A 26,327-nucleotide genomic window follows, 5' to 3' on the forward strand; every position below is an offset into this window, starting at 1 on the left:
CATCTAAGTGTAGTAGGATCCAGAAGGGTCCCCAGAAGGACAGACTGTAGTCATCTCTGCATTCTGAAAGGAGTACCATGGCCTAAAGGAGCATGTGACTGGGAGGCATGTGCACATCTTAAAAATACTTGATCAGGGTGGCCAGATGTCAGAATTAAGTGGTTAAAGTCTTCCAAATTTGAGAGGCACAAGGAGGAAGAAGATTTTGGTACAGATTTTTGTGTAACCAAGAGAAAGAATGTCATCCAAATTTCTGATGTTAGCGATTAGCTGGGCCATATGCCATCTTGATGTGAGAGGCTGTAATGAATTCCCTATTGTGCAGGTTGGGTTTGAAATGTAAACTTCCAGAAGGTGAAATAATGGACTGAGAGCTTACTAAAAAGATGATAGCTACATATGTAACTTGAAGATCCTTCAGTAGAAGCCATACCAATCATCCCCAGCTCTTCTTACAACTCCCAACACCTGACTTGTGCTCCAGACTCAATCTAGAGTCCCCAAACACAGAAGACCACATCCTTCAGCCCTTCCTTCACCTGTACAGCTATTCTACAAAGTATCATCTTCAGCATTTCTTTCCCCTCAGTCTTCCCCTGTCAAAATTCTCCTTCTTTGGATGATACAATGTCTATGAACCCCAGTGGAATTCTAATTGCTGACATATTCTTTATCCAGAAAATCATACCTGCCTCTCTCAATAGAATATCTTTTAGCATTTGTTATCTTTGCACCCCACCTTCATCATACTACTCCAAAGAGAATTGATGCACAATATGTTTTAGAGGAATGCCAGGATACACCTGTGAAAAACAAGTGCTGATGATTTAGTCGGGATGAATAGCCTTTTGGTAAGGCAAATTGATAAACTATATTTTCAGATAAAAGGGAGCCTGCTAGGCAAGCCAGAAACTCAGCAGCAGGGAGCCTCTTCTACTTCAACCTCAGAAGCTGTATTTTAGAAACTACTTTTGTCTGCATTGTGCTGGGACTATTGGGAACTTTTCAGAACCATAATAAATGCCAGAGCCTGCTAGAGCCACAGAGAAGGCATGGATATTGTTAGGGTGGTCACCCAAGATGGAAACTTGAGGACAATCTCCCTGGCTTTTTCCTGTCTCCCACTCTCTTACATCCGACTAATAACCCCATTGGCCATTTCAGGCAAAGCTGTCAACCTGCAGGATGCTCTGAGAATATGAAGGACAGAGAAAGTGAGGAGGGAATCTCAAAGCAAATAGCTAGTAACCAATTGCCAACTATCCAGTCCATCAGCACCAGTAGATTACTAGTAGTAATATTCATCCTATCAGGTCTTCTCCTCCATAGAACCCCAACAAACACTGAGAAAGAAGTACATAAGGGTTTTGAGGGAGAAAGAGCTTTGCAGTGTCCCAAAGGAAGCGTCAAGGTAACCATACAGAGGCTGCCTGTTCGCATTGCTATTTTCAGACAGCTTCACTAATCATTTATCTGGGTGCTTTGTGTCCTATTCCAGAATGCCAAAGGCAACAGGGCTCCTTGGGCAGGTTGACATGCTGCTTCATTCCAAACTAATCTCAATCATTCTGTTTTCTGCAGGCACTGTTTGTCCCTGTTGGACCCTGGGCTCTTCTCTGGAGAGTGCAGCATTACCAACATTTCTGCCCTGGGTTGCAATTTCTGAGCCCTCACCTGGGATCCCCCATGATGCTAATGACTAATTATCAAGATTAGATATCATTGCTCTATTTCACCAGCCATTTCCTTCTCTACTTTGTATATTTAGGCATCATTTCCTCTCCTACTCCCCAGGACCTAACATTTTCATAAATTCTCACCATCCCAAGAAAAGAAGACTATCAAAGTCTCCAGTTGCTAATAGCCAGCTGATCAGCAAGATGAGTGGTGCACTGGCTCTGGGAAGGCTGAAGGCAGGGCCAACAACTTAACTTCATGTAGGGTATGGCCAGTGCTCTCCAAGCTTGTGAAGGTAGTAACTAAGGGGTGAAGTTAAGGGTCAGTAGCTTTTGTCATTGTTTTACTTCCTTTGCCTCTGAGAATCAGGGCTTCAAATATTCCATCATGTCCACAAACAAACTAGCTTCCTGCTATTTAGTTGCTACTGAACAGACCACAGGAAGTCTGCTTGGAAACCGTAATGTATTTTGGCTGCAGCTGGACCATGTTACAAAAAAATGGACATCAACCAAAGTGGGAGGATAATTTTGGTCTCAGTATCAACGAATTTAATGAAAGAACATTATTGTTCCTTTTCTGTGAGAGTAGAGCATAAAGACATTTGCAGGAGCCCTGCTTCTGTGTCATTTGAACATTTCTGGGATGGATATTGCTTTTATTGCTCAATTATAATTGCTTCCTTCGTAGATTTGTGATTGTGACTAAATACGCTCCCGTCAGCATTTGCTTTAGCCGTCCTTCAGTGAAATGCACAGGCAGAATTCGTGTTTTTGCAAAATGCATCTATGTAATCAGATGTATTTTTTGAGAAGAAAGCAGCAAAAAGCCAAAAGCTTCCTGATTTTTTCCTCCATGATTCTTGCGAACAGAGGTTCTTTGTCTTAAAAGCAGTATCTGAAGGTCCTGTCAGCATGACAGCATTTCAACCCGGGAAACAACACAAATGCTGGCAAATTCTGCACCTGCCTCTCATTTACTCCTTGGAAACACATTTCTATTACGTTTTTCTTACTCAAGAGCAGTATAATCACATGTCCCACACTGTTGCTGACAACAATGCATGGCTCATAAGAAGGTGCGCCCTTCAAAAATAAAATAATTAAAGTAGAACTGGAAAATTCCTATTGCCTAGTGACACGGCACAACAGTCTTTGTGGTGTTAACAAAGCTGCTGTGCTGACAATGGCATTAAAGGATGGCTATGCAAGTATGTACACATCATACTTAATCATGAAAGGTGACCATGATATTGATTAGCGTATTTCCTATGCTAATCTTTATCACTGATGCATTTCCTTCTACTTACACAAAAAGCTACAAATCTCTCATGTTTTGTTAGCAATAGTCTTAACTACCCCTTACTTACCATGTCTCTTTGTGTGTGAGAGTATGTTTGTGTGAATGTAGTCATTGTGTGTATATGCATCAATGTACATATAGAGGCCTGAGGTCAACCTCAGGTGTCATTCCTCAGGCATTATCTAAATTGATTTTTCAGACAGGGTCTCTCCCTAGCCTAAAACACACTGATTAGGCCAGAATGACTGGCCAATGAGCCCCAGAGACACCATTTGTCTTTTCCTCCATGGCACTGTAATTACAAGCTTATGTGTTACCACACCCAGCTTCTGGATGTGAGTGCTGGAAATTTAACTCAGGTCCTCATGCACACAGTGCAAGCACTTTACCAACTGAACCATCTCCTGAACCCTTGTCATCCCTCATCATGTCTCTTGATTGCATTATTCTCTTCTGACCTAGAAGATGTTTTGATGTGGTACAGCATGTCAAACCCAGGGTCTTGTGCATTCAAGACAAGAAAGAACTCTACCACTGACATATAACTCCAGCCCTCGTGTGCTTTATTTAAACTCCCTTTATTTATCATAGCCCTGGGACTCATAGTGTGATTTATATTATAGTAATACTATATAGTAAATCTATGCTGGTATAGTTGATGTTCAGGCATTGATCAAATCACCTAATGACATTTTTTCAGAATGTATGCCTACTGTTACATCATATACAACTATAATTTCCCTCCAACAGAGAGAAAGCTGCAATTTCATTATGCATAGGTCTCAAAAATTATGTATTTTTCAGAATATTCACTCAAACCATAATATTTCAGTGACATCTAAAATAATTACATTGATATGCTAGAAGAATCCAAGATACCAAATCGAGGTGCTACAGAGCAAAGAGTGCTTGAAACAGAAATTTCAAAACTTAACAGGATATCTCCCTTCAGATAACAATTCTGTGTGAAAAGAACACACCCATGCTTTGCATGGAGATGCATAAAACATTTAAATTAAGCAAAAGGAAAAGCAAAGATACATTTGGGAAATATACCCATTATGAGCAGTTTTGTTGATAGTGATAGTGGTAATAGTTTCTTAATTTATTTATTTTTAATTATTGGAAAGTCAGTTAAGGAAAAAAAAATTACAGATCCAAAAAGAAATGTTATCAAGATCAGAATTTTAAGGAGGTAAAAATAAAAGGAATGTTGGATACCCCCCCCAAAAAAAAAGACTTTAAAGAAATCAGAAAGTTAGATATTCTTTGGTCAGATAAAACAAAAATACAGAGATTAGCTAACACTTATTGAGCACAGCTAAGTTTTGGTTAAATTTAGTTTGGGAGATTTCTGAAGTAGAGAAGAGAGTGTGTGTGTAAATGAGATAAGCTCAAGATTAAGTCATGCCATGTTTTCCATTCCAAGCAGGTGTCTATTCCTGCAGAGAGAGCAGAACATGTGGATCAAATTAACCTCTACACATGCATTCAGCTATAACATAGCTCCTCATGGCTGCTAAGAGATGGAAACCTTCCAATTCATCTTTTCATTTGAGCTTTTAGTTGGTCTTTTTGCAATTCATGTGCTGATCTGCCCAAAGGAGCCAGTCTCCTGAGGTCACTAAAGAGTCACTTGTATGGAAAGAGCCATAGCCCACTTGTTCTCATCATGCATCATTGAGTTTGGCTTAAGTAGCTCTAAATTTCCATGACCACACAAAGAGGTTTTCTTGATACCTCTCTGTGACAAAATACCATACCCCATATACCACCTTCTTATCCTGAGACATAATGCTCATAAACAGCAAATATTTCTCACTTTAAATTTTATGTAAGCCTCCACAGGCACCTGAACATATAGAAGCAATAGAGATAACTATCTTTAATGTAATGTTTGGCGTATGTATTTCAATTTATTATCCATAATGAAAAGCAATAATTTATCTGTTGTTTCGGTGTCTGCTTTGACCCACTAGCTTGTAACTAATTTTAAGATGCTTATAGACAAATTGTACCCCTGCAGGTCACACTGTGCTGAGCAAATGAAATGCATGACCACAGTTTTACATAATATCCATATGCAAAAGATGAATACATTGCTCATAAATTTATAATTTAATAGACTGTTCTAATAATATACTGGAGAATTTATATGCATTACCCAATAGCAATTCAAAATTGAACAATAAAGGGAAAATGGATACACTCTCTTGAACTAACAAGCAAAATAGAATTTAAAATTTTTAGTTCAGTTTTATACAAAAGAAAATGTTTCATTTTGCACAGTAGGGTACAAAGAATACTAAACTGAGTTTGCACATAGTATGAGAAGGAATGTTAATCTTGAGTACATAGAAAGGATATCATAGAAGGCAATGGAGCACACCATAGTTGAGGAGTGAATGAAACCTAGCTAAGTATTCTCCCTCAGGTCATGATCACAAGGATGCTTAATAGTATAAGTCAAATAGTCACATTCTCAAAAGGAGGTACTGTGTTCTCTTCCCAGCTACACAGGAATTTATTTTGTAAAGAATATTAATATTTGCTCCAAAATGACTTCCAAACATAGCCAGCCACCTAACATTTGCTTTGTTAAGTTTAGTTTTGCATTGTTTGCTTTGACAGTGGTAATTTCCACTAAATATTATCCTTTAAGTTCTCATTATCATCATTGTTATTATCAATCCACTGTGGAAAGTAAGTTACACTATGTGCCAGATCAGTTTGGTTATCTGTACAGAAGAAAGAAAATCATTCTTAACTCCTACATCATACCATAAGTAAAAATCAATCCTGTTAAGTTATATAACCATGTGTGGAGGGGAAAACTTTTAATGTTCCAGAAGATATAATGGAACATACAAGGTGATAAGAATACTGAGATTTTTCAAACAGGTAATTACACAACTACTCATAAATAAAAAGTAACAACAAACTCAAATACATCAAAATGAGAGATTCTTGTGCATCAAAACTGAACAATAAGTAAATAAGTAGACAAACAGATAAAAGTAGGAGAAGACATGTGCAACATATCTGTTAAATCATGTAAGTCCCAGCTGAAGTAGTATTACAAAGGGAGAAAACGAGTGGGAAATTAGGTAAAAGATTTAAGTGGGCACTTCTCAATACAGAGTATCCAAATTGGCAACAAACATGAAAAAATATTCGATCTCATTAGTCTTTGGGAAATTAAAATCAACTTTAATAATATCACCAATACATGCATATTTGAAAGGTCAAAATTCTGAACCATTAAGAATGTAAAGTGTTGGCAAAACTTAGAGTACAGAACTATCTCATAATGTGGGATTTATACTATGGATTCTCTGGAAAACTCATGGATATATGTATCAAGGTTAAATGTTAAACATGTATATTTCTACGGTCCAGAAATTAGACTTTTGGGAGCATGCTCAGGAGAAAGCTGTGCACATCTGCAGTGATAAGCAGCAAGCCCATATGATCACACTGGATTTCAAAATGTGTTGTTTGTATAATGGAATATGCAACAAGATATACTGCATTTGACTGTATTGATGACATCACAGAAAAATTCATTTAACAATTTACTTGGCCCAATAGTTAAAATAAGAGTCAGGAGAATGGTAAGTTCAAGGCCAGCATGGTCTATGTAGCAAGACCCTGACCCAAAAAGCAAAACACACTTCAGAAGTAGAGACAACAGAATCAGAATATATGCTCTGCACTCTCTACATCTTTTTTTATGAGTTTTAAAATAATAAAATAGAAACGTGATATCACATGTAACAGCAGACAGGCTTTGTGAAATGAAACTACCAGGAAGGAATTAGGGCTGTTGAGTACCTTAGATTAGAGGAACTAAGGATCTCCTGAGCTCAGCCTTGTCTTTCTTGCAAAAGAAAAGATAAGTGACTGATGGAGCATTGCAGTGGAGATTCAATTAGGCACCATATAGTTTAGAACCAAAGAAATACACTGTTTGAAAAATGAGCGCTAGTGCTGAAGTACTGACTTCAAAAAAATTTAGGTGATTTTGTCAAAGAAAATGCAGGTGAAGGCTGGGGAGGGTTTCTGAATATTTAGCCACAGACTGTGAGAGTGGTGGAGAATCACATGTCACCTTGAACATGCAGTATGTACCTTGTTTTCTGGCTTGTTGTCCTTTGATGGGGCTGTGAGTGTCACATGACCCATCTAGTATATTATGCTATGTGAAAGTACTGAGGGAAGAAAATTTAAGACCTGTTGCCAGCATAAAACTAGAATTTTAAATAGATTGACTAAATCACCAAATTTCATCCATACAAACAGGAGCCCCTATTCCATATCTAGCTCAGCATTATGGGACGGAAAGGGTTCATCAAGTGAGCCAAGGCCATTGGCACAGAGTGAGGAGGGTGAAATAGGTGTGGAATGTGCTGCATGAATGGAGTGGAGCCTGAGGAACAAACCTGATGAATGGCACTCTACAATGTTTAGATGAAGTCTACAAGACAGCAGAGCTGGCCAAAGCAATGGATGACAGAGCTAAGTAGTGGCAAGATCATGATGACACTTTATGATTCAGAAGGTTGACATAGTTAAGATAAGGCCATCCAGGGTGTGATGCAACAGAAGTGCCATCCAAGTAAGGAGTATCAGCTCTAAAGGTGACTGTAGCAATAAATGGGGAGGCTGTGAAGCCTACCACATACATGGCTTTTCTGGACACAGAGGTATTATCCCTTTTTAACACCAATATGTTCCACAAACAATCAGCATGGCATTTCTTCAACCACTTGGAGGCTGTTTCCACACTCACAATTTCCTTCACTCAACTTAGTGAAGCTCCATCATACAAACTTGATCCCCCTCTTTGTGAAGAATCAACAGGCTGGGTGTGGTAGTATTGGCAATCTCCACATCATGAGAGACAGAAGCAGGGTAATCACTAGTTTGTGACCAGCCTAGGCTGCACAGAACAGTTCAATCCAGTCCACATAGCAAGACCCTGTCTCAAAACAGCAACACACACACACACACACACACACACACACACACACACACACACACGCAGGATCAGCCAGTCTCATGAAATCCTTCATGACTATCCAAGTGCCTTCTACAGGAATTCTGAAAAATTAGTTGTAATGTTTTCCCTCATTAATCAGCTAAGCCCCTTACTAGCTAATTATTGGAATAAAAATTATTATTGTAATCACTATTTTATGGGTCCTTAGATAATTTTAGTTATAATACTATATTATAAATAGCAAGATCTGTTATCATAATAATTAATAATCATGAATTTCACTGCACATGACATAGAATCATACATAGATCTTCAAGCTGACCTAGAATTTAGAAAGGCAAATGGAAAGCACTCTTTTGCATGAATCTGCAGATGAGAGAGAGAACACTTCTGATTTATAGGCTCTTACCTAGACAAATGGGGTCTGGCCTTTTCATCAAGTTTGCCTAAGTTTCAGAATATACATAAAGAAAGAGGGGGGAAATCTGTCTATAATATATCTATTAAGAAGGGTGTTCTAATGAGTTTGGGGGAAAACAAAGATAACCCAAATAGCAGAAAACAAAGATAACCCAAATAGTTAGAAGGTAAAACAAAAGTGTATCCAGACTGTTACATAGACTTTCCTCTTTCACAAATGTATTTGCTGAAAAATTTGCATCAGTGGTATGAATAGGACTTCAAAGTGAATAAAGGATAGCCCCAAACTTCAGAGACTAACAAGAAATTTGAGGTGAGTAGCAAGTAAAAGACTTATAGACTTTCTTGGTGTGTAGGAAACCCCAGTTCATAAGGGGTACATGCATAATATAGTTAATGTAAATGAAGTGTAATATTATGGGGATAGGACAAGAGTAAAGTGTAATACAGTGGGTACAGAGCAAAAAGGGCAAAATTCCATGTCATCCACTTCATGATTCTTATTAAACAAAATTATCTACACTTAAAAACAGCATGCCCAAGCTACAGGTGTGAAGACTACCCCTGTAGCTTTAGAGGGGCTTCATCTCAAGATAGCAGACTGACTATAAACATTTCTGTCCCCTTCTTTCCAAGGCTCTATTAAGATGGTAAGAAAGTATTATGGTTTTTTTCAGCATATCTCACAAAATAAACAACAAAGGGAGATGAAAAAAGTATAATTCAAGACTATGAACAAGTTTCTAAAAGGGAGCAAGCAAGAGCAGAGCAGACTGTGATTAAAGGGGGAGCCAGCCTCTTTGTGGGGTCTTCAGGAAGCTCCACAATCAAACGGCAAGAGCAAGAAGGTACTAGGCACTTTCTCTGGCCTCCCTCTAAATGTGATGGGAGAGTTACCAGAAATAATCATGTTACAAAAACAAAAACGTCTGGACAATGTATTAACATTATGCATAGGTTTGAGAACATAGCACATCCAGAGGCGGAGGAAAAAGAAGAAAGGTATTTTCCAAAAAAAAAAAAAAAAAAAAAAAACCTCCAAAATTGCCTTAAAACATTGCTACTTTGGGTCTAGGAAAATAGCTTCATGGCGTAGTGCTTGCCTAGCAAGCATAGAGGCCTGAACACAGATGTCTCCATCCTTGGTCTAATTGGAAGAAGTGAGTCACTTGGGTTTGTTCTAACAGTTTGTTCAACTACAAACTCATCAATGAGTTTTTTCCATTGATTAATCTGGTGCCTTTCAAATTCCAATCACCTGTCAGTAAAACAAATCCATCATATGAATCTTTGTGGAAGAGTACCTCATATTTAACATATAGCAGGGGTTAGGTATCAGGACACAGAGGCATAGCTTTTCATTACAATCCCTTTTATCCTCTCTGCTTTTAACTCATGTATATGGGTATTTGCAAAATGTGTCAGCTTTGACACAGAGACTGGTCAAGAAATGCTGCATCAACCATAGTCAAATTACTCCTTTTAGCTGCTGGGACACAACACATTCCCTGTTGCAGTAGATTTTCAATGGATTTTAAGACATTTGTCTTCTTGTCTTCTTGCAGATGCAGGACCATCTTCTGCCATCTTTGTCTATACATCTACAATAGCCAGTACTAAACAGCTGGTGTTGTGGTGCAAAGCAAAGAGCTGGTCAGACTTCAAAATGTAGTGTGATATAGAAGCAAACACACAGACTCTAGGTGTTGCCACTTAAGAAACTCATGTGCAAGAACATGTGGTGATATATTGTGTACCCCAATAAAACTTATCTGGGGATCAGAAGACAGAGCCAGCCACTAGATTAGACATAGAGGCCAGACAGTGATGGCACACACCCTTAATCCTATCACTCAGGAGACAGAGATCTGTAATCTGTATCTCTGTAAATAAATTCAAAGCCACACTGTGAACAGAGCCAGGCATGGTGGCACACACTTTTAATCCTAACACTTGAGGTCTCATGCCTTTGCTTGGGAAGCACACATACCTTTAATCCCAGGAAGTAAGGTGGCAGAACACAGAAAAGTGTGAAGAAAGGCATATAAGGCGTGAAGATACAGGAACTCTCTCTCTCTTTCAGCGGAGGATTTCATAGGGGTAAGAACTAGTGGATTGCTCTCTGCCTCTCTGATCGTTCAGCTTTTACCCAATATCTGGCCCTGGGTTTTTTATTAATAAGACCTTTTAAGATTCGTGTTACAAGAACACCTGCCCAAATGTTTCTGAGTACTGGGAAAGTGGGCACAAGGTAAGGTAAACACTAAAACTGAAAGCTGTTTGGAGAATTTGATAATCCAAGAGATGTGGGACATTGCATATAAATGCACTTAGCACATCTTTGCTGTTATATTTAATGTTCCATATGGTGCTGAATATTGTACAGTGCTTTTTAAATTCTGTCCATCTCGCTCATCCTTGATATTAGTAATTTTGAGTGAAAGTGGCTGTTAAATAAAATAGGAACTCCGAACTTTGGTTGAACAAGTTGGCAGGTGTCTGGCCCCATCATTCAGCTTGTGATAATTTAAATCTGACTTCACCCTCTTCTGATTTTTGATAAGTGTAAGTTCTTCATAGTCAAGAGTAACATTTTAAAAGACTTTCCCCTGGTGTCTTAGGGCTGTGCAGGGCACCATGACCATGGCAACTCTTACAAAGAAAACATTTAATTGAGATGGCTTGCTTACCATTTCAGAGGTTCAGTCCATTATCATCATGACAGGAAGCATGGTGGCGTACAGGGAGACATGGTGCTGGAGCTGAGAGTGCTAAATCTATTATTTAGATAACAGGAAGCTGATTGTCACACTGGGCAGTATCCTGAGCATAAGAAACCTCAAAGCCCGCCCCCACAGTGACGACTTCCTCCAACAAAGCTACACCTCCTAATAGTGCCACTCCTTTTGGGGGTCATTTTCTTTTAAACTACCACACCTGGGTAAGACTATTTCTCCCTCTCTCAGAATTCCTTAGCTACCTATGATTCTTTGTATATGCTTGAGGTCTCATGGGCTTTCCCCTGTCCATTTAGCATGTCTATTTCCTTGTTTAGCTCTAAAATCATACATACAAGTAACATTATACAGATTGGGGTCAGGCTTAGAAATATATATGTATATACATATATGTATGTAACAATTAATGAACTTGAAAGAAAGCTCAGATATATATATATATGTTTGGAGGGAGGAAAGAGGTAAATGATGTAATTATATTATAATCTCACAAAATGAAATAATTTAAAAAGTGTTATCTTTATGCAACATTATTATTCTGAAAATGACTTTGTTTTTATTGCATTGTGTAAAGGACTTCATAACATGATATTTTGACACGTAGTTGAAATTCAAAGGAAACCATTTCAATCATCATGAAATTTCTCTGCACACAACTTATGTAAGGGGCTCCAAACAGTCAGAAACCAATAATTCATCCATCCTGCACCACAACCAGCAGGGTTACTGCATATGTAAGAGGCACTCTCACTGGATTGCAGACCTATAATCTCAGTGTGGTAGACAATGAACCTCACAACTACACATACATACAAGCAAACAAAAAAGATGGCCTCCTACATTCTCTGAAATTTTATTATGGTGCTAACCTTTCAACAAGAAATGGCATTTTAGAAATGCCACATACGTTTTAACTCTTGTTCCATTTGCTAACGGCAAAGATGACCCATCAGCCAAGATAGGGGATAAAGAGTCTCACCATTAACTACACAACAACCTCAGTCCTTCAGGGTCATTACAACTCCATTTTTCACTAAGGCTAGTGCTATTTATTTGTCAATTCACCCCAAGAAATATTACTTTTCCATTACTAACTGCAGTATCCAGGGAGACTTGATGTCATAAAGTCCTGCAGAATGACCTCACTTCCAATAACTTCTTGTATTTTTCTTCTTAAAACTTGTTCTTCTCAGATTGGGCAGTAATAATCTCTATAAGCATTGATTTCTGAGGACAAATACATATAACAGAATGAAGGATGGAGGGTTTGGTTTTCCTCATCTACAAATGTCAAAATATTTTCAGAAACTATAAAGAAAGAGCAAACAGTTATGTCTACTCTAATCTGAAAACCAATCTTCAGCCACGTGACAGTCAACCTCGTAGACTTCTGAGTAAGTAGGGCAATGTATGGCATCAGCCCCTGCTGAGTCATGCATATGAGCCAATCCTGACCATTAATCCTTCCACTGCGGTCAACAACAGCTGAAACTGCCAGAAGCTTATGTGCAAAGGATCCACTTCAATAAATACTGAAATATGTTTTTTATTTCCATTCACCAACTACCAAGCAAGACATAAATATTTTATGACACAACTATCAGAGGTAAACAGCAGTGAAAAAGAAGCAAACCATTGTCTTGTAGACATGAAGGTCCTACTTGTCATGGAGGAGAGAGAGAGAAAAGAGAGTGAGGAGCTCTGAGGTACCTTAGTGTGGGAAGATACTGCCATTTTTTATGTGATGATCATTATTGTCATAGCTGGTAAGATGATATTTCAGTAAATACCTAAAGGAAATGGGAGAGTTAGCTGTATAGATAATGAATTTAGAGCCTTTAAAATCAAATTTTCTGTCACATATTTATCACATTTTTTTTTGTATAAAAACAGAAGTGAAACAGAAATAATTACCATTTTCCTTCAGTGACATAAACTTTTAACTTTTGGAACATAATCAGCTGACTTGTACCATCTCATCTCTGTCTGTCACTTCATCATCAGACATAGAGAAAGAACATAGCTTAGGTGGCAGCCTTAGCCCTCAAGACCTGTGTTGTTAGGTATCCACCAGAGAAGGCCACTGGGACATGGGTTCAAACCACTAGAAAGTCTTCATTAGCTAGTCTGCAATTACACTGAGTGTTTGGAACCCGAGTGCAATGCCAAGCCTTTTTCTGAGTGGGCTTTTAAGCACAAAAACACATCCTGGGCTGACACACCTCAGTGAGCAAGAACAGCCAGAAGCAGGACTACAGAAGTCAAAAAGCCAGGTTAGAACATTTAGAAACTTTCCCAGAGCTGGGATGGATTAGGTCTTTGTTTTCATTTTGGCAGGTGGTGCTACCTGTTTGCTAAGCTCCAAGGCCTGGATGGTACCACCATCATGACATTGGTTATGCTAGGGTCTGAAGGCCTGTTACTGCTACAGTCCAAATCCATTCACTGACTCTGCAGCATTGCAAAGGGGAGGTTTAGTGAGAGATGGGTGTGGTTACAAGCCACAGTGAGTCACAAAAACTTTGGATTTTCTTTGTGCTTTCCCTGAAGCACAAAAATGGTGTCAGTCTGCCCGACAGACTGGATGGCCACGTTCAGAACCCCATGATGCCCTTAGGTAATGGAAGTGGGGTGATGATCCATGACACTTTTGGGAGCCAAAAGCTGCTTTAATTTCTTTTAACATCAGATAATTCTTTTAACAATGAAACTTTAATCTGAAAAACTGTTTTGTTTTTCAAATGTATGTTTTCACTAATATAAAATTAATATATCTGCCTTTATACAAGTACAGTAGTAAAGTACACTTTTCATATTTTTATAGAGGAATGGGGTTATGAGTCCCAAATTTTCTACAACCCACAAAAATCATTATCTGCCCTAGGGCCAGCTCCATGTGTGGACAAACCTATAAGGGTCTTACCCTTAGAAGATTCCCATATTCAGTTTAGCTCTGACAGCAGGAAATAGCTGGATCATGATTGTATGCCTACAGCTAAGGAGGGACAAATTCCAGAACCTGTGGAATGAGCCTCAGGATATATGAGGAGTCTGTGTGACTATAGAACAGCTGCCCCTTTCACAGGAAGACAGCTTTTGCTACTGACCACATCAGTGGTATGACTGGAGAACAAATGAGCCTTGCCTTATTTGTATCTCTGTTAATTTGTGCTAATTATTTCCACACACAAAGATTTCATGTCTACAGGAATGCAAAGATCATTGGTGAAATACCTGTGATACTTAATGCCAGGAGCCTAGCAGGTGCTTGCCATATACTTGAGAATCCCAGTCAATGCTCACAACAGTCATGAAATAGCTCCTCATATCCTCTCATGAGGGAAATGTCTCAGTGATTGTAGGTGAGGCACATAACAATTGACAAAGCTCTAATCAGACCCCAAACTGAAGAGCATCATCTTCATGCCTTTCCCTCCAAATAAAAGAAGGAGAAAACCCCATGATGGCAGGAACTTCCCCTCGTAGCAGCCACTGTACTTCTGCCGTGCTCACCCTACTGCTGGCCCTCACATAGTGGAGCAGTGATCTAGTTAAAGCCAGATACACATCACTTCCAGACTAATCACTCCCCCAGCAGCTTCCAGTTTCCTGCACAATGAAACTGCAGTTCATGACCATAACCTGCAGGGCCCTGTCCACCTGGCTGCTGCCACAGCTCAGCTACCCTCTTCTCACGCTCAGCTCATACCGTCTATTCATGTCACTCTGGTCTCCCTGCTTCTGTTGGAGGGAAAGAGGACAGACATTTCTGTTCCCATGATTTACTCTCTTTTGGAGCACCTGCCCTATACCAGTGGGTGGCTCACCTTCTCCCTGAGTTTATATTTGTCTTCTGATGCCATCATCTCAGAAAGACTTCACAGAGACCCTTTTTAGGCCAGCGTCAGCTCTGGTATTCTGTGACACCTTGCTCTGCTAGCCTCCTCCCCCAGCTTGTCTCATCTAATATCAATCTGCATATCTCTCTGTTCTCATCCTAAAGCAGAAGCCCAGTGAAGACGAGATCTTACTTCTTCCATGCACAGCCATCACTGAATCTGGAGCATGAGAGAATTGATGTCTACCACACCCGGCCAAACAGGACACTCTTCTTTTCCCACACCTCGACCTCACATTGACCTCTGTCTGAGATTTTTCCCAGGCTGTTGTTAATTATTTTACAAGCTGCCTAGTTCAGGAAAACCAGGGAGCACCTTCTTGGTGTCTTCTCTTTCTTGACACTGCTGCCACCCATGGAGGTCACCTCCCTGTGGATGAACACTTTCACTGAAGAACTACTTTATTATTCCCTTGCAAGTTCGGCTAGCACTCACAGAACGTGTTATATCTGGGTCAAAGGAGGGGATGTTTGGGGTCACTCTGGTTCTGTATCACATTTGGACTTTACACAGTATTCAGTGTATCATTAGCTTCTTTAAAACCCCAGATAGTGATCAATTCCCATGTTTGTTATTTATTTCTAATGTTATGACAGGGCAGCATGCAAGACACAAAGAAGTCTGTAATGTTATCACGTTGCCTTAAAATTATCTTTGTCTGACTGGTAGAAAACAGATGGTAACTGGATACAGGAGCTTTGAGAATGTGAGCTCAGGGGACAGACATTCCTTGGAAAGCCCAGTACTATGGACTTTGTGCTGGACAATCAAGTGCATGTGTCTGTGTGTGTGTGTGTGTTTGTGTGTGTGTGTGTGTGTGTGTGTGTGTGTGTGTGTGTGAGAGAGAGAGAGAGAGAGAGAGAGAGAGAGAGAGAGAGAGAGAGAGAGAGCAGTCACAAAGTCTAGTACTAGGTGTTCTTCCTCAATCTCTAACCACCACCACCATGCCACCTTGAATTTTTCAAGACAATTTCTCTGTGTGGCCCTGGCTGTCCAGGAGCTCCCTCCTGAACCAGGCTGGCCTTGAACTCAGCGATCTATCTGCCTCTGCCTCCCATATGCTTGGATTAAAGGAATGCACCCCACCCAGCACCACCTTTTTTTTTTTGAGATAGGGTTCTTGCTGAACCTGAACCTCAATGATAAACTAGACTAGTATACTTGGAATCTAGTAGAGTCGCTATATCTAGGGTAAACATAATATGTAACAGTTATTTCTCATATATCTAGAGTAACAGTTTCATGCATTAGTGTTTATTGAAGTTACCTGGACCTTGAAGAATTCGTGTAAGGAACAGTGGTTGTTTTCTATGATTTATAGAGTTATTTTTCTGAAGGGGTTATCATTCCATTGCATATCTTTGGTCACAAGACTATCTAAGCACACTTGGAGGTCTTGTATTATTAGATATTGCAGATAGTACACAATAGGACTAAAGGCTGTGAGGGTTTGATGATTTTCTTCAAATAACATATAGAATAAATCAAAGGGGTTTTGACATGAGAAACTTGTCATATCCCAAACACAGCCTTTGTGTACAGTCAGTAAATGTGCTTCTGAACAGAGGTTCGGGGTCAGTTCTCAGAAACTGTTACTCCCTGCTGCCGGAGAGACTAAATTACATTCTGGGGTGACTCTCCTTCTTTGAAGGGCCCACACAACACAGAACAACTGACAAACTAGTGTCTTAGTTAGGGTTTTATTGCTGTGAAGAGACACGAAGACCACAGCAAATCTTATAAAGGAAATCATTTAACTGGGGCTGGTTTACAGTTCAGAGGTCTAGCCCATTGTCATCATGACAGGAAGCATGGTGGCATGCAGATAGACATGGTGCTGGAGAGGTAGCTGAGAGTCCTACAGCTGGATCTGTGGATCTCTTCATCAGGAAGAGATTCTGACCAGGGGCCTGGCTTGAGCTTCTGAAACCTCAAAGCCCACCCCTAGTGGCACACTTCCTTTAACAAGGCTGCACCTACTCCAACAAGCCACATCTCCTAATAGTGCCACTCCCTATGGGCCTATGGGGGCCATTTTCATTTAAACCACCACAACTAGTTGTCAAGCAAGCCACCAGAAGCCTCCTGTTTCCACCTCCCAGCACTGTGATTACAGTTACGTGCTGCCACGTACAGCTTTTTACATGGATGATGAGCATTCAACCTCAGATCTGTATGCTTGCCAGGTAAGCACTTTACCCAATCAGCACTCTAAAAGCTGTTTTTACTGTAAGTGGCTAACTCAATCTTACAAGATAATTAGCAAACCCCCTGGCCTCTACTTATGAGACATGAGCAAAACACACACAGGGAGGGGGGAGACAGACATAGAGGGAAAGAGAAAGAGAGAGAGAGGGAGAGGAAGGGAGGGAGAGAGAGAGAGGGAGAGAGAGAGAGAGAGAGAGAGAGAGAGAGAGAGAGAGAGAGAAATTAATAAATCTTTACAAAAATCATGGATTCACAAATAGAATCATGATAGGATACTTCTCCTAGGAAATTTTTTTGAGTCCATGATAAATCCTATGCTTAAGACACCACATAGATCATACCATTTTATTCTGAAAATAAAACAGGAAACAAATTGTTCCAGTTCCATTTTACAGTAAGAAGAATGTTTATTTATGAGGACCAAGCAATCTGTCCATGTTTGCTTGGTCTGATAATGGCAGAGGCAGCTATAAAATCAAGGCAATCTGATTCCAAAGTCCTATGTTCTTCCCACTACTTCACAAAATCTAAGAGTAACCTGTCTTAAGAAGGAGAAAACAACACATACCTAGAAAAACTAATGACTTTTCTGAACTGCATAGCTAGCTTTCTTATAGAGCCCATGGAATGATGGTGCCCACAGTGAACTGGGGCTTCCTATGTCAGCTAACAATCACACAGTCCCTCACAGACAAACCTGAGCTGGGAAATCCCTCAATTAGAATTCCTTTCTCAAGTGACTCCAAGCTTTGTCAAACTGGCAGTGAAAACTAACCAAGACAGAGGGCCAAGGATGAACTTAGCTCTAGAACACCCTGCTATTTGTCTCCCCATATCCATTCTTTCTATTCTCCCTAAGAGAAGCTTAAGTCCTAATTTTACAATGATTTGAATGTTCTTAAAATTGATGGGTTTTTTTCCAGATATGAGATATAGTACAGTGTGCCAAAGCTGATGTGATATAAGCACCATTTTTTCTCCTTTATCTTTCTTTTTTCTGGAAATGCCGATACAGTGACTGGAATAACATCAGACACAGTGTATTCATGAAGACCAAACTGCATACTAGAAATGAATGTTAAGGTAGAAAAGGAAACTAATTCAGAAGATTAAAAAATATAGATTGCCACCTGTTTTCATATTGCTTGTAGAAAGAATGGTCCATTCAACAGGGTTCTGTAGAAGAACAGAACTGATAGAGTATGTTGTAAAAGGAGACTCACTAGCAGCCAGGCGGTGGTGGCACACACCTTTAATCCCAGCACTTGGGAGGCAGAGGCAAGCAGATCTCTGTTAGTTCAAGGCCAGCCTAGGCTACAGAGTGAGTTCCAGGACAGGCTCCAAAGTTACACAAAGGAACCTTGTCTCAAAAAAGGGGGGGGAGGACTCACTAGAATGAGTTACATGGTAGGGTCCAGGTAGTCTAACCAGCCATCCCCATGCTAAAGAGCCTGAGAACCAGTAGCTCCCAGCCCAGGAGGCTAGATGCCTTAGCAGTGCCAATCTGGGGGTGAAAGTCTGGAATATTCCTAGAGAACAAACTGGAGACTGAAATCAACAGCAGTTCGAGCAGAAGCAACAGACACAGCATCAAAAGGTAAGGGTAGACCAGACTGCTCCTTCCGCAATCTCTTTATCTGGGCCTCCTCTTAGCAGGTGCTACCCACTAGAGTCTTCTCCCCTCAGTTAGTCTATGGAAATTCTTCACAGTCCTGCCTGGAGGCATGCTTCTTAGTTTATTCCAGATCCCATCAAGTAGACAAAATTAGACATCACAAATATTATCTTATATTTGTAAATGATTAAACGAAAACCTAAAGAACAACACTAACAAAAATTGTATGAAACTCAAATTTCTTTGTCTATAAATAAAGTTTTAATGGCGTACAGACAGGCTCACTTATTTACATATGATATGCAGCTGCTTTTGCACTACAAACGGAGGTCAAGGTGCTGTAACGTTCTGTATGGCCCATGGAAACCCAAAGCATTTGCTCTTTGACTTGTCAATGTCAATTATTCTCGGCTACTCCACGCCAGACTTTCTGTTAGGTGAGGGAAATAAACTTTGATTGTATCTAATACACCATGCTTCAGATTTCAGGTTGTCGTGGCTGAAGGAGCAGGGTGCACAGCTATGAGAGGTGTTATGAGCTGGGAGAACCGCAGATGGATGAGGAGGACACATGGCTTGGAAGGCGTTCTATCAAGGGCAGAGCTCTTTATCTAGCTCCTGTAACCTCCCAGGACTTAAAGGTTTTGTTGGAACAGGCTGTGGCTACAAAAGTGAGAGGAGAGAAAAGTGGAGAATTTCAAAGACTCACTGTTAGTATTCTAACCCGCCCCTTGGGGACCACCCAGCCTCCTGACGTCATCTGATGTAAAGTCCCCTTTAAGAAAAAACTCCTCCCCATTCGCGCTCTCTCTCCACCCTCTCTCCAGAGGTAAAGCACCTCCCTCTTTCTCCCCCCCGCCCCGCCCCCCCCCCCCCCGCTCCTCTCCCTTTAATAATAAAACTTTTCCACTTGGATGCCAAGTCTACCTCGCAAATTTCCACAGCACCACACTGTGGTCCACGTGCCCACATGGCATTTCTCACGAGCTGCAGGGCACCTTGGTCCAAACCCACCAAAGCTTCTGGTGAGCTGTTTCACTTTAACGTTGGTGCTTTGTGATTCAGATAGGCCCTCCTAGCAGCCCCTCAAATGCCAGGGTCCTGGACCCAGTCTACCCACAACAGGCTCCGGCTCATTGGATCGCTCACCACCCCATCCACAAGTGGCAATTGCATAAGTTTCAATTGGGTTGTCACACCCCCTCTGGAACTGTCCACATTTCCTTTAGGCCCTTCTGGAGTTTGCGACACCGTCCCTGACCTTTTCCTGTGGATGAGATCCTTCCCGGCGCTTGGTTTTCTTTCTCGGTGGCCTCCTCGAAGATCCTGGTACTGGGTGCCAGCCAGGCTGAGCCTGATCCCTGTCGAATTTGGCGACAGCCCTCTTAATGGCTTGGTCCTCGTTCATCCTCCCTTTAGCCCTGGGGACGCCCATGACTACAGGCTGTTGTGACACCTTTCCCCCTGTCATCCATGGGAACTGTATTGTATTTTTACATTGATGGCTAAGGTGAGCTATCAGGGCCTGCCCCCTTAACCCCTACTCCGAAGCAGTCTTTCACTCTTTTCCTTTCCTCCTCCCTCAAACCCCTTCCACTAATTCTGCTGTGTGTGGCATGTTTGCTTGGTGGCATACCTTGGCAGGGCCTGCCAACGGTACCCACTTACTTGCCTCCACCTACAGCAGATCTGCTCCCTCCTGCCTGTAACAAGTCTGCTTTCTCAGTCACTGGCAGCTTTGTCTTCCATTCAGTACCACCGCTCATCTCTGGTGGAGCTACCTGCCTCTGACCGTCCCCCTGGATGTGAGACTGGCCTCAATATGTCTTGGGCCAGACAATTAGGGGCTGGCATCCATCTTGGCTGGTGACCTCATCATGATGTAGATGGTCATGTGGCTGGCAGCCATCTTTTACTAAGGTTTACTAAGGTTGAAAATACATTTACCCCCAATGACTTCTCTGTTGGTTTTATCTCCTTCTATAGTAAGGAATCAACAAGCCTCAAATATTTGGACTGGGCTTGGTTTTGCCTTATACAGATGTGGTTATGCCATGTTTTCTCCCTCTTGAAATAAAAGAGGGTACTTTATTTTTGATATTTCAAGAAGGCATTTGAGAAATTTTAAACTTTTTTAAGAACAGTTTTTAAAATATTCAAATTTATAAGGCTATGGGAAATTTTAAGTTTATAAAATGTTCTTAAAATAAAGGACTAAAAATTAGGGTCACAGGGATAAGCTTTATTCAGTCCCTTGTATATGTTTTCAGGGTTGAGCTTAAAACAAGTAACTAGAAACAAAGTTTGTCTATTCAGATATACCTGGACAGTCCTCAAACACTTCAGAGATCTGCAGAATATGGCATTTAAAATATTGATTAAAAAGCTTATTGTATCAGACAGACTCCCAGATCCTAGCAGTGACCCAAAGTCTCCAAAGAAGATTCCACCGTGCCACGCCACTATCCACCGGACCTTGGTTCAAACCCACCAAAGCCTCTCATAGAGCCATTTCACAACATTGACATTCATTCCTGCTGAACTCAGAAGCCACCTGGATGTGTGGGACAAAGCAAGAGGTGTCCTGTGATAATGCCTCTGTGTATCGACTATCTATCACTGCAGTACAAATCTCTCATCACACATCTGTCAATCAAAAGACAAGACCTGGTTTCTTTGGGTCCTCTGCTGTAGGCCTTGCACAAGCTAAAGTCAAGGTGAGAGTGGGCTGTAGCACTTCTCAGGGCTCAGCAGAAAAGAGAGTTGCTTCAAGCTCACTTAGGGCACCTTGTTTAGCAGGCTATGGGGTGGTAGCACCTCTTGTCTTTGCTGGTTGTTACTGTTAGTCATTGAAAAGAGGGCCATTCTATATAGCAGCCAGTCTGAGAGCAGGCAAGTGAGGAGGGACATGAGCCAGCCAGAAATCCCAGTCTCTAAATCATCCCCCAGAAGTGGCATCTACTGGATTCTGTTCATAAGAAGCAAGTCCCTAGATCCAGCCCATACTGGAGGTGAGAGAATTAAGCCAAGATGTGGATACCAGGAGGTAGCAACCTGTCACAGCTGCCTGCTACACTCAAAGTGATGCAGATATTCAAGGATTAAACCCACTTAGTGTATCTCTGCTGCTGGTCTTGGGATATGCTGTAGAAAACTAAGGCCGTGGTGGGGATTGACTGGAATGCTCTTCCTACCTCCCGAGGACACACACCTAGCCCACTTTACCCTCTCCATGCCCACCTTCAGAATTACTTATCTTAGCAACAAGAGAACCAGTCCGGCCCTGTCCTTTGTATATACATCCTTTTGAGAAGATCTTCCCCCCTCCCATGTGTCTCATACAAGTACCTTTTATTTTAAAATCCTGTGTTGATTTGCCTAATCTGAGTTCAGATCTGAATCTTGTCTTTCTCCTGACTGCCTCCCCAAATTCCTTCCACTTGTATCTTCTTGACCTGCTGTCCTTCCTTCCAGCTCCCTTAAATTTCTCCTTAGCTTCCTCCTCCAAAAGGGGGCTCCCTTACTTCACATTCCTTTTCTCCCAATAGGAAACATTTTCAGAAACAAGTCCTAGCCCAGGCCTGAGACTGTTCAAATGGCCACTTCTAACCAAAAGGGCTTCAAGACGGTGCTCCAGTAATGGAGGATCTCTAGTGAGGCTCTGAAATGGGCTTTGTGGATCCAATCTTGGCTGGCAGCAGCCCTCATTTGAATGCCCCCTGCCTCTCCTGCTAAGCAGACACTTGAACTTCCCCTATGCTGAGATGAACCAAAGAGTTAATCAAACCCCTGAAAGGAATGCCAGGGAGCTAGGAGCATGGCATTCTGCACTGCCTGCCTATTTTGCAAATTTAAGAATAGGGAGCTTCCAAGGAGCTGATCCTTGAGGGTCCTTTAAATGCTAGAATACTAAACGGGCTGGAGATTTTCTGTCATTAGAGCAGCTGAGAAGAGAACCTGAGAAGGAATTTTAAAATACTGTATATTCACCTTAGGGACAGAGCCATTTCTGATTTTAAAGCAAAATAAATCAACACGTTTAAAGGAAAATATGTTTATATTAACACCTCATAGTTCTCTTTAGTTTGCAGAGCTTTAGTTTGTCTTTTTAAAAAAGTGTTGAGTGCAACACAATGGAAAATCTCTGCATTCTCACCACCCAGAAGCAGGTCACAAGGGCAGCCACCAGCAAAAATGATAGACATCATGTGCATGCATGAGGCATAGATACCACAGCCACTGATAAGAAGGAAAGGAGGAGGAAAAAATTGAGGCCTGGTAGAATAAAGATAATGCTAATAGAGAGGAACTCACTACAAAATGTCCAGGAGAAACATCTGAGGAGGGCAGGATGCTCCCCTCACCCTGAGAAAGGGAAGACAGAATTTTCTCACACCCGTCTTTAGCTACGGGTCAAACCAAGGAAAGAGGCTTTTTAAATGTGATACTGAAGGGGGTCTTTTATTAAAACAGAAATCCTATGAGAGCTAGAGAGATGACTCAGAGGCTAATGGACTTGCCACAAGGAGCTTGAGGACCTAACTGCAAATCCTCTCCCACTCCACCACTGCCCGGAGTCTCTGCCCAGTGCAGGTGATAACTGGTTCTCAGGCTTAAGCAAGCAAACTCCACCTCAACAGCCTTGCCTTCTCTCATCTGAGTGATCATTTGCACACAAGCAGCCTGAGAGATATCTCCGTGTAAAGAACCTCTGAGTAAGACCTTGGGTGAAGAATATTGTCACCCTCATTGTTGTAACCTTGTCCTTGTCTGCATTTTCCCAAAATGAGACAGGTCCCCAAAGAAAACTAAACTCAGCTCACCTCCATAAGCTCAAGTTCTGACTCCTTTATGTGAAACTCCTGGCTCAGATTCCTCCTCCACCAGCCTCCAAACAACTAAGCCCTAGTATGACAATCCTTTCAATTACATGGTACACACGCTTTACTTGATGACCCTTGTTTAAGCATACCCCATCAGTGTCCTGGTCTTGCAGGCTTATTTTCCCCTGTATTAGAGACCCCATCAGTTTTCATCTAGGGCCATCATTCTACTCAATGCTTGGGAAAGGGCTTTGCAAATGAAAGTCTTCCAATGACTGACACTTACTGAATTTTAGAACCTTTGCAAATTCATGGGCCTTCTTTTGTTTTAACAAGATCTAAACTCACTGCAGTGAATCAAAATAATTGCAAAATGCACTGGATTGGGGCACATGCTGATGCAGTGTTTTCATTAAGAAAAACTTAATAAGGATATAAAAGATAAGATGGTGACTCTCAGAACCTTCAGAGAACATATGTCAATGCTGTTCACCTAAAGGTTATTTCAAGTCAGATGGCCAACTCAAAGACACAGGTTCCTGCCATCTGTGGCTCCTTCTTATAAAGGAAGTGGAGAAGCAGAGCTAATTTTAGAATTAATTACCTCATTTCTGTCACACTTACCAAGTTTCATATATGTGTGTGTATGTGTATGTACACTATGAAGATTTCCTGAAAATAACACCCCCTACTCCAAATGCCTAGATTGATCTCTGTAAAATGTGCAAAATGCACAAACATCATACATTGAAAGGTACAGGAAAGCTTCTGAGAGCCTCAGCTCTCAAACATGAAAGTCTGCTAACAAGGACAATGGCAACAACCGCAATCCCCACTAACTGTGTCTGCCCTTTTCACAGAGCACTGTGCATCCACTACATCCCATCTGGAAGTGTTCATGAGCCAGTAAACAGCTAATTGCCTACAATAACCACTCAACCAAACAAATATCAAGAAACTGATGCTACAGCCTTCAAAGGAGAAGTAGATGGGTGTGCTGGTCCCACATGCATGACCCCTCATGCAACAGTTAAGGACAAAAGAGAAAATGATAGTTGAGAAAGAGAAAGGGTCTTTGGGGTGCGTAGATTTGTCATGCCCTCAGGCTCATAAATTCTTACATAGCTCACTATTTAACTATAAAAATGAGGGGATTATTTTACCCATTTTCAGTGTGTGTATGTGTGTGTGCACACACATATATAACTCAAATCTGGTAGAAAAGGTGATGGCAAATTTGGGGTTAACGTAGATCTTGATTTATTTTGACCTACTTACAGACTGTAGCAAAATGATCCAACCCTTTCTACAGAAATAAGATGTCAAGATGCAAAGAATATCACATTCCATCAATAGGCTGCTGTTTGTCTCCCAGGAACAGCAAAGGGCATCTTAACAGCAAGCACCATCTGAGCCCTTCATGAGACTGACATCTTCCAAGCTCCTTGTCCCATCTATAGAAGTGGAAATAGCAAGTATTATGGAATTTGAGTCCTCCCCATGGTTTAATAAAACATCAGGCTGCCTTTGGATAATTCACAGAGGAAAAAGTTGTAGAATTAAAGATAATAATGTGGCAATTTTTTAAATGAGTAATGAATGGGCAAGTGAATGTGCCTCCAATAGACCCCTGTCCTTTCAGCAGCAGCACCAACTCTCCATTTTCTGCTTTTTGTGTTTCTTAACACAGGTATTTTTTCATCTGCTGATGACTAAAATGTTTCCCATCCCCAAGTAATCTTGATCCATTACTCTTGTTTCCCCAGGTCACAGAACATTCTAGTTGAGTTGCAAATTATTAGGATGGATATTTTTATGTCTGTGCTATCTAGAAAACATGCATGCATATGTTTCCCCATTCTTAACCCTTATTATCCCCCATCTTACACTACCAGTACCTCTTTGTCCCTCCATTAGCCCCAATAAATTACAGTTGATTATAGTTCAGTCCCTTCTATACTGGGTTAAGTGCAGTAAAATGAGCAGAAAAATAGCAAACAAGGCCTTGGGGTGACATCAACATCCTGTAATAGCTTACTCTTACCTCTGATATTTTCACAGATGATTCCATCTGAAATTCTTCAATTTGGGATAATGATGCTGAAAGTGTATAATGTGAGAATTTGGGGGTAAAAGTTGCAGATGATGGTGATGGTAGTGGCAGAAAGGTTGTGGGTGGATAAAATGCAGCTCAGTGTAAAAGGCTGCTGAGGGCTAACCACATAAGAGCTCAAGTAAGTCCTAATTCTGTGGTTCCCATCTGTAACATTAATAGGTTTTGGTGCTTATTTTTAGAATAATAGAAGGAAAAATCTCTGACAAGGAATTGAGAAATAATCATAATAATAATAAAACAGGTTCTGGACTAAGAAAATCATTATAGGCCTGGGGATCCAGGGTTTAATTCTTATCACCACAAAAATAAATACAGAGAAAGTGTGTGTGTGTGTGTGTGTGTGTGTGTGTGTGTGTGTGTGTGTGTGTGTGTGTGTGTAAAGGACATCTATCTGAAGCTTTACATTCACTGGATTCATTGGCATTTTATAAGCCCCCTAGGGCAATGAGGACATCTGGATGTAACTCCATCTGTACCTAACCATAAGGACTACTGCTACAGAGCATGAGATGTTCAACACTTTTTTG

Source organism: Peromyscus eremicus, chromosome 9, assembly GCF_949786415.1.
Source record: "Peromyscus eremicus chromosome 9, PerEre_H2_v1, whole genome shotgun sequence".
Lineage (NCBI taxonomy): Eukaryota > Metazoa > Chordata > Mammalia > Rodentia > Cricetidae > Peromyscus > Peromyscus eremicus.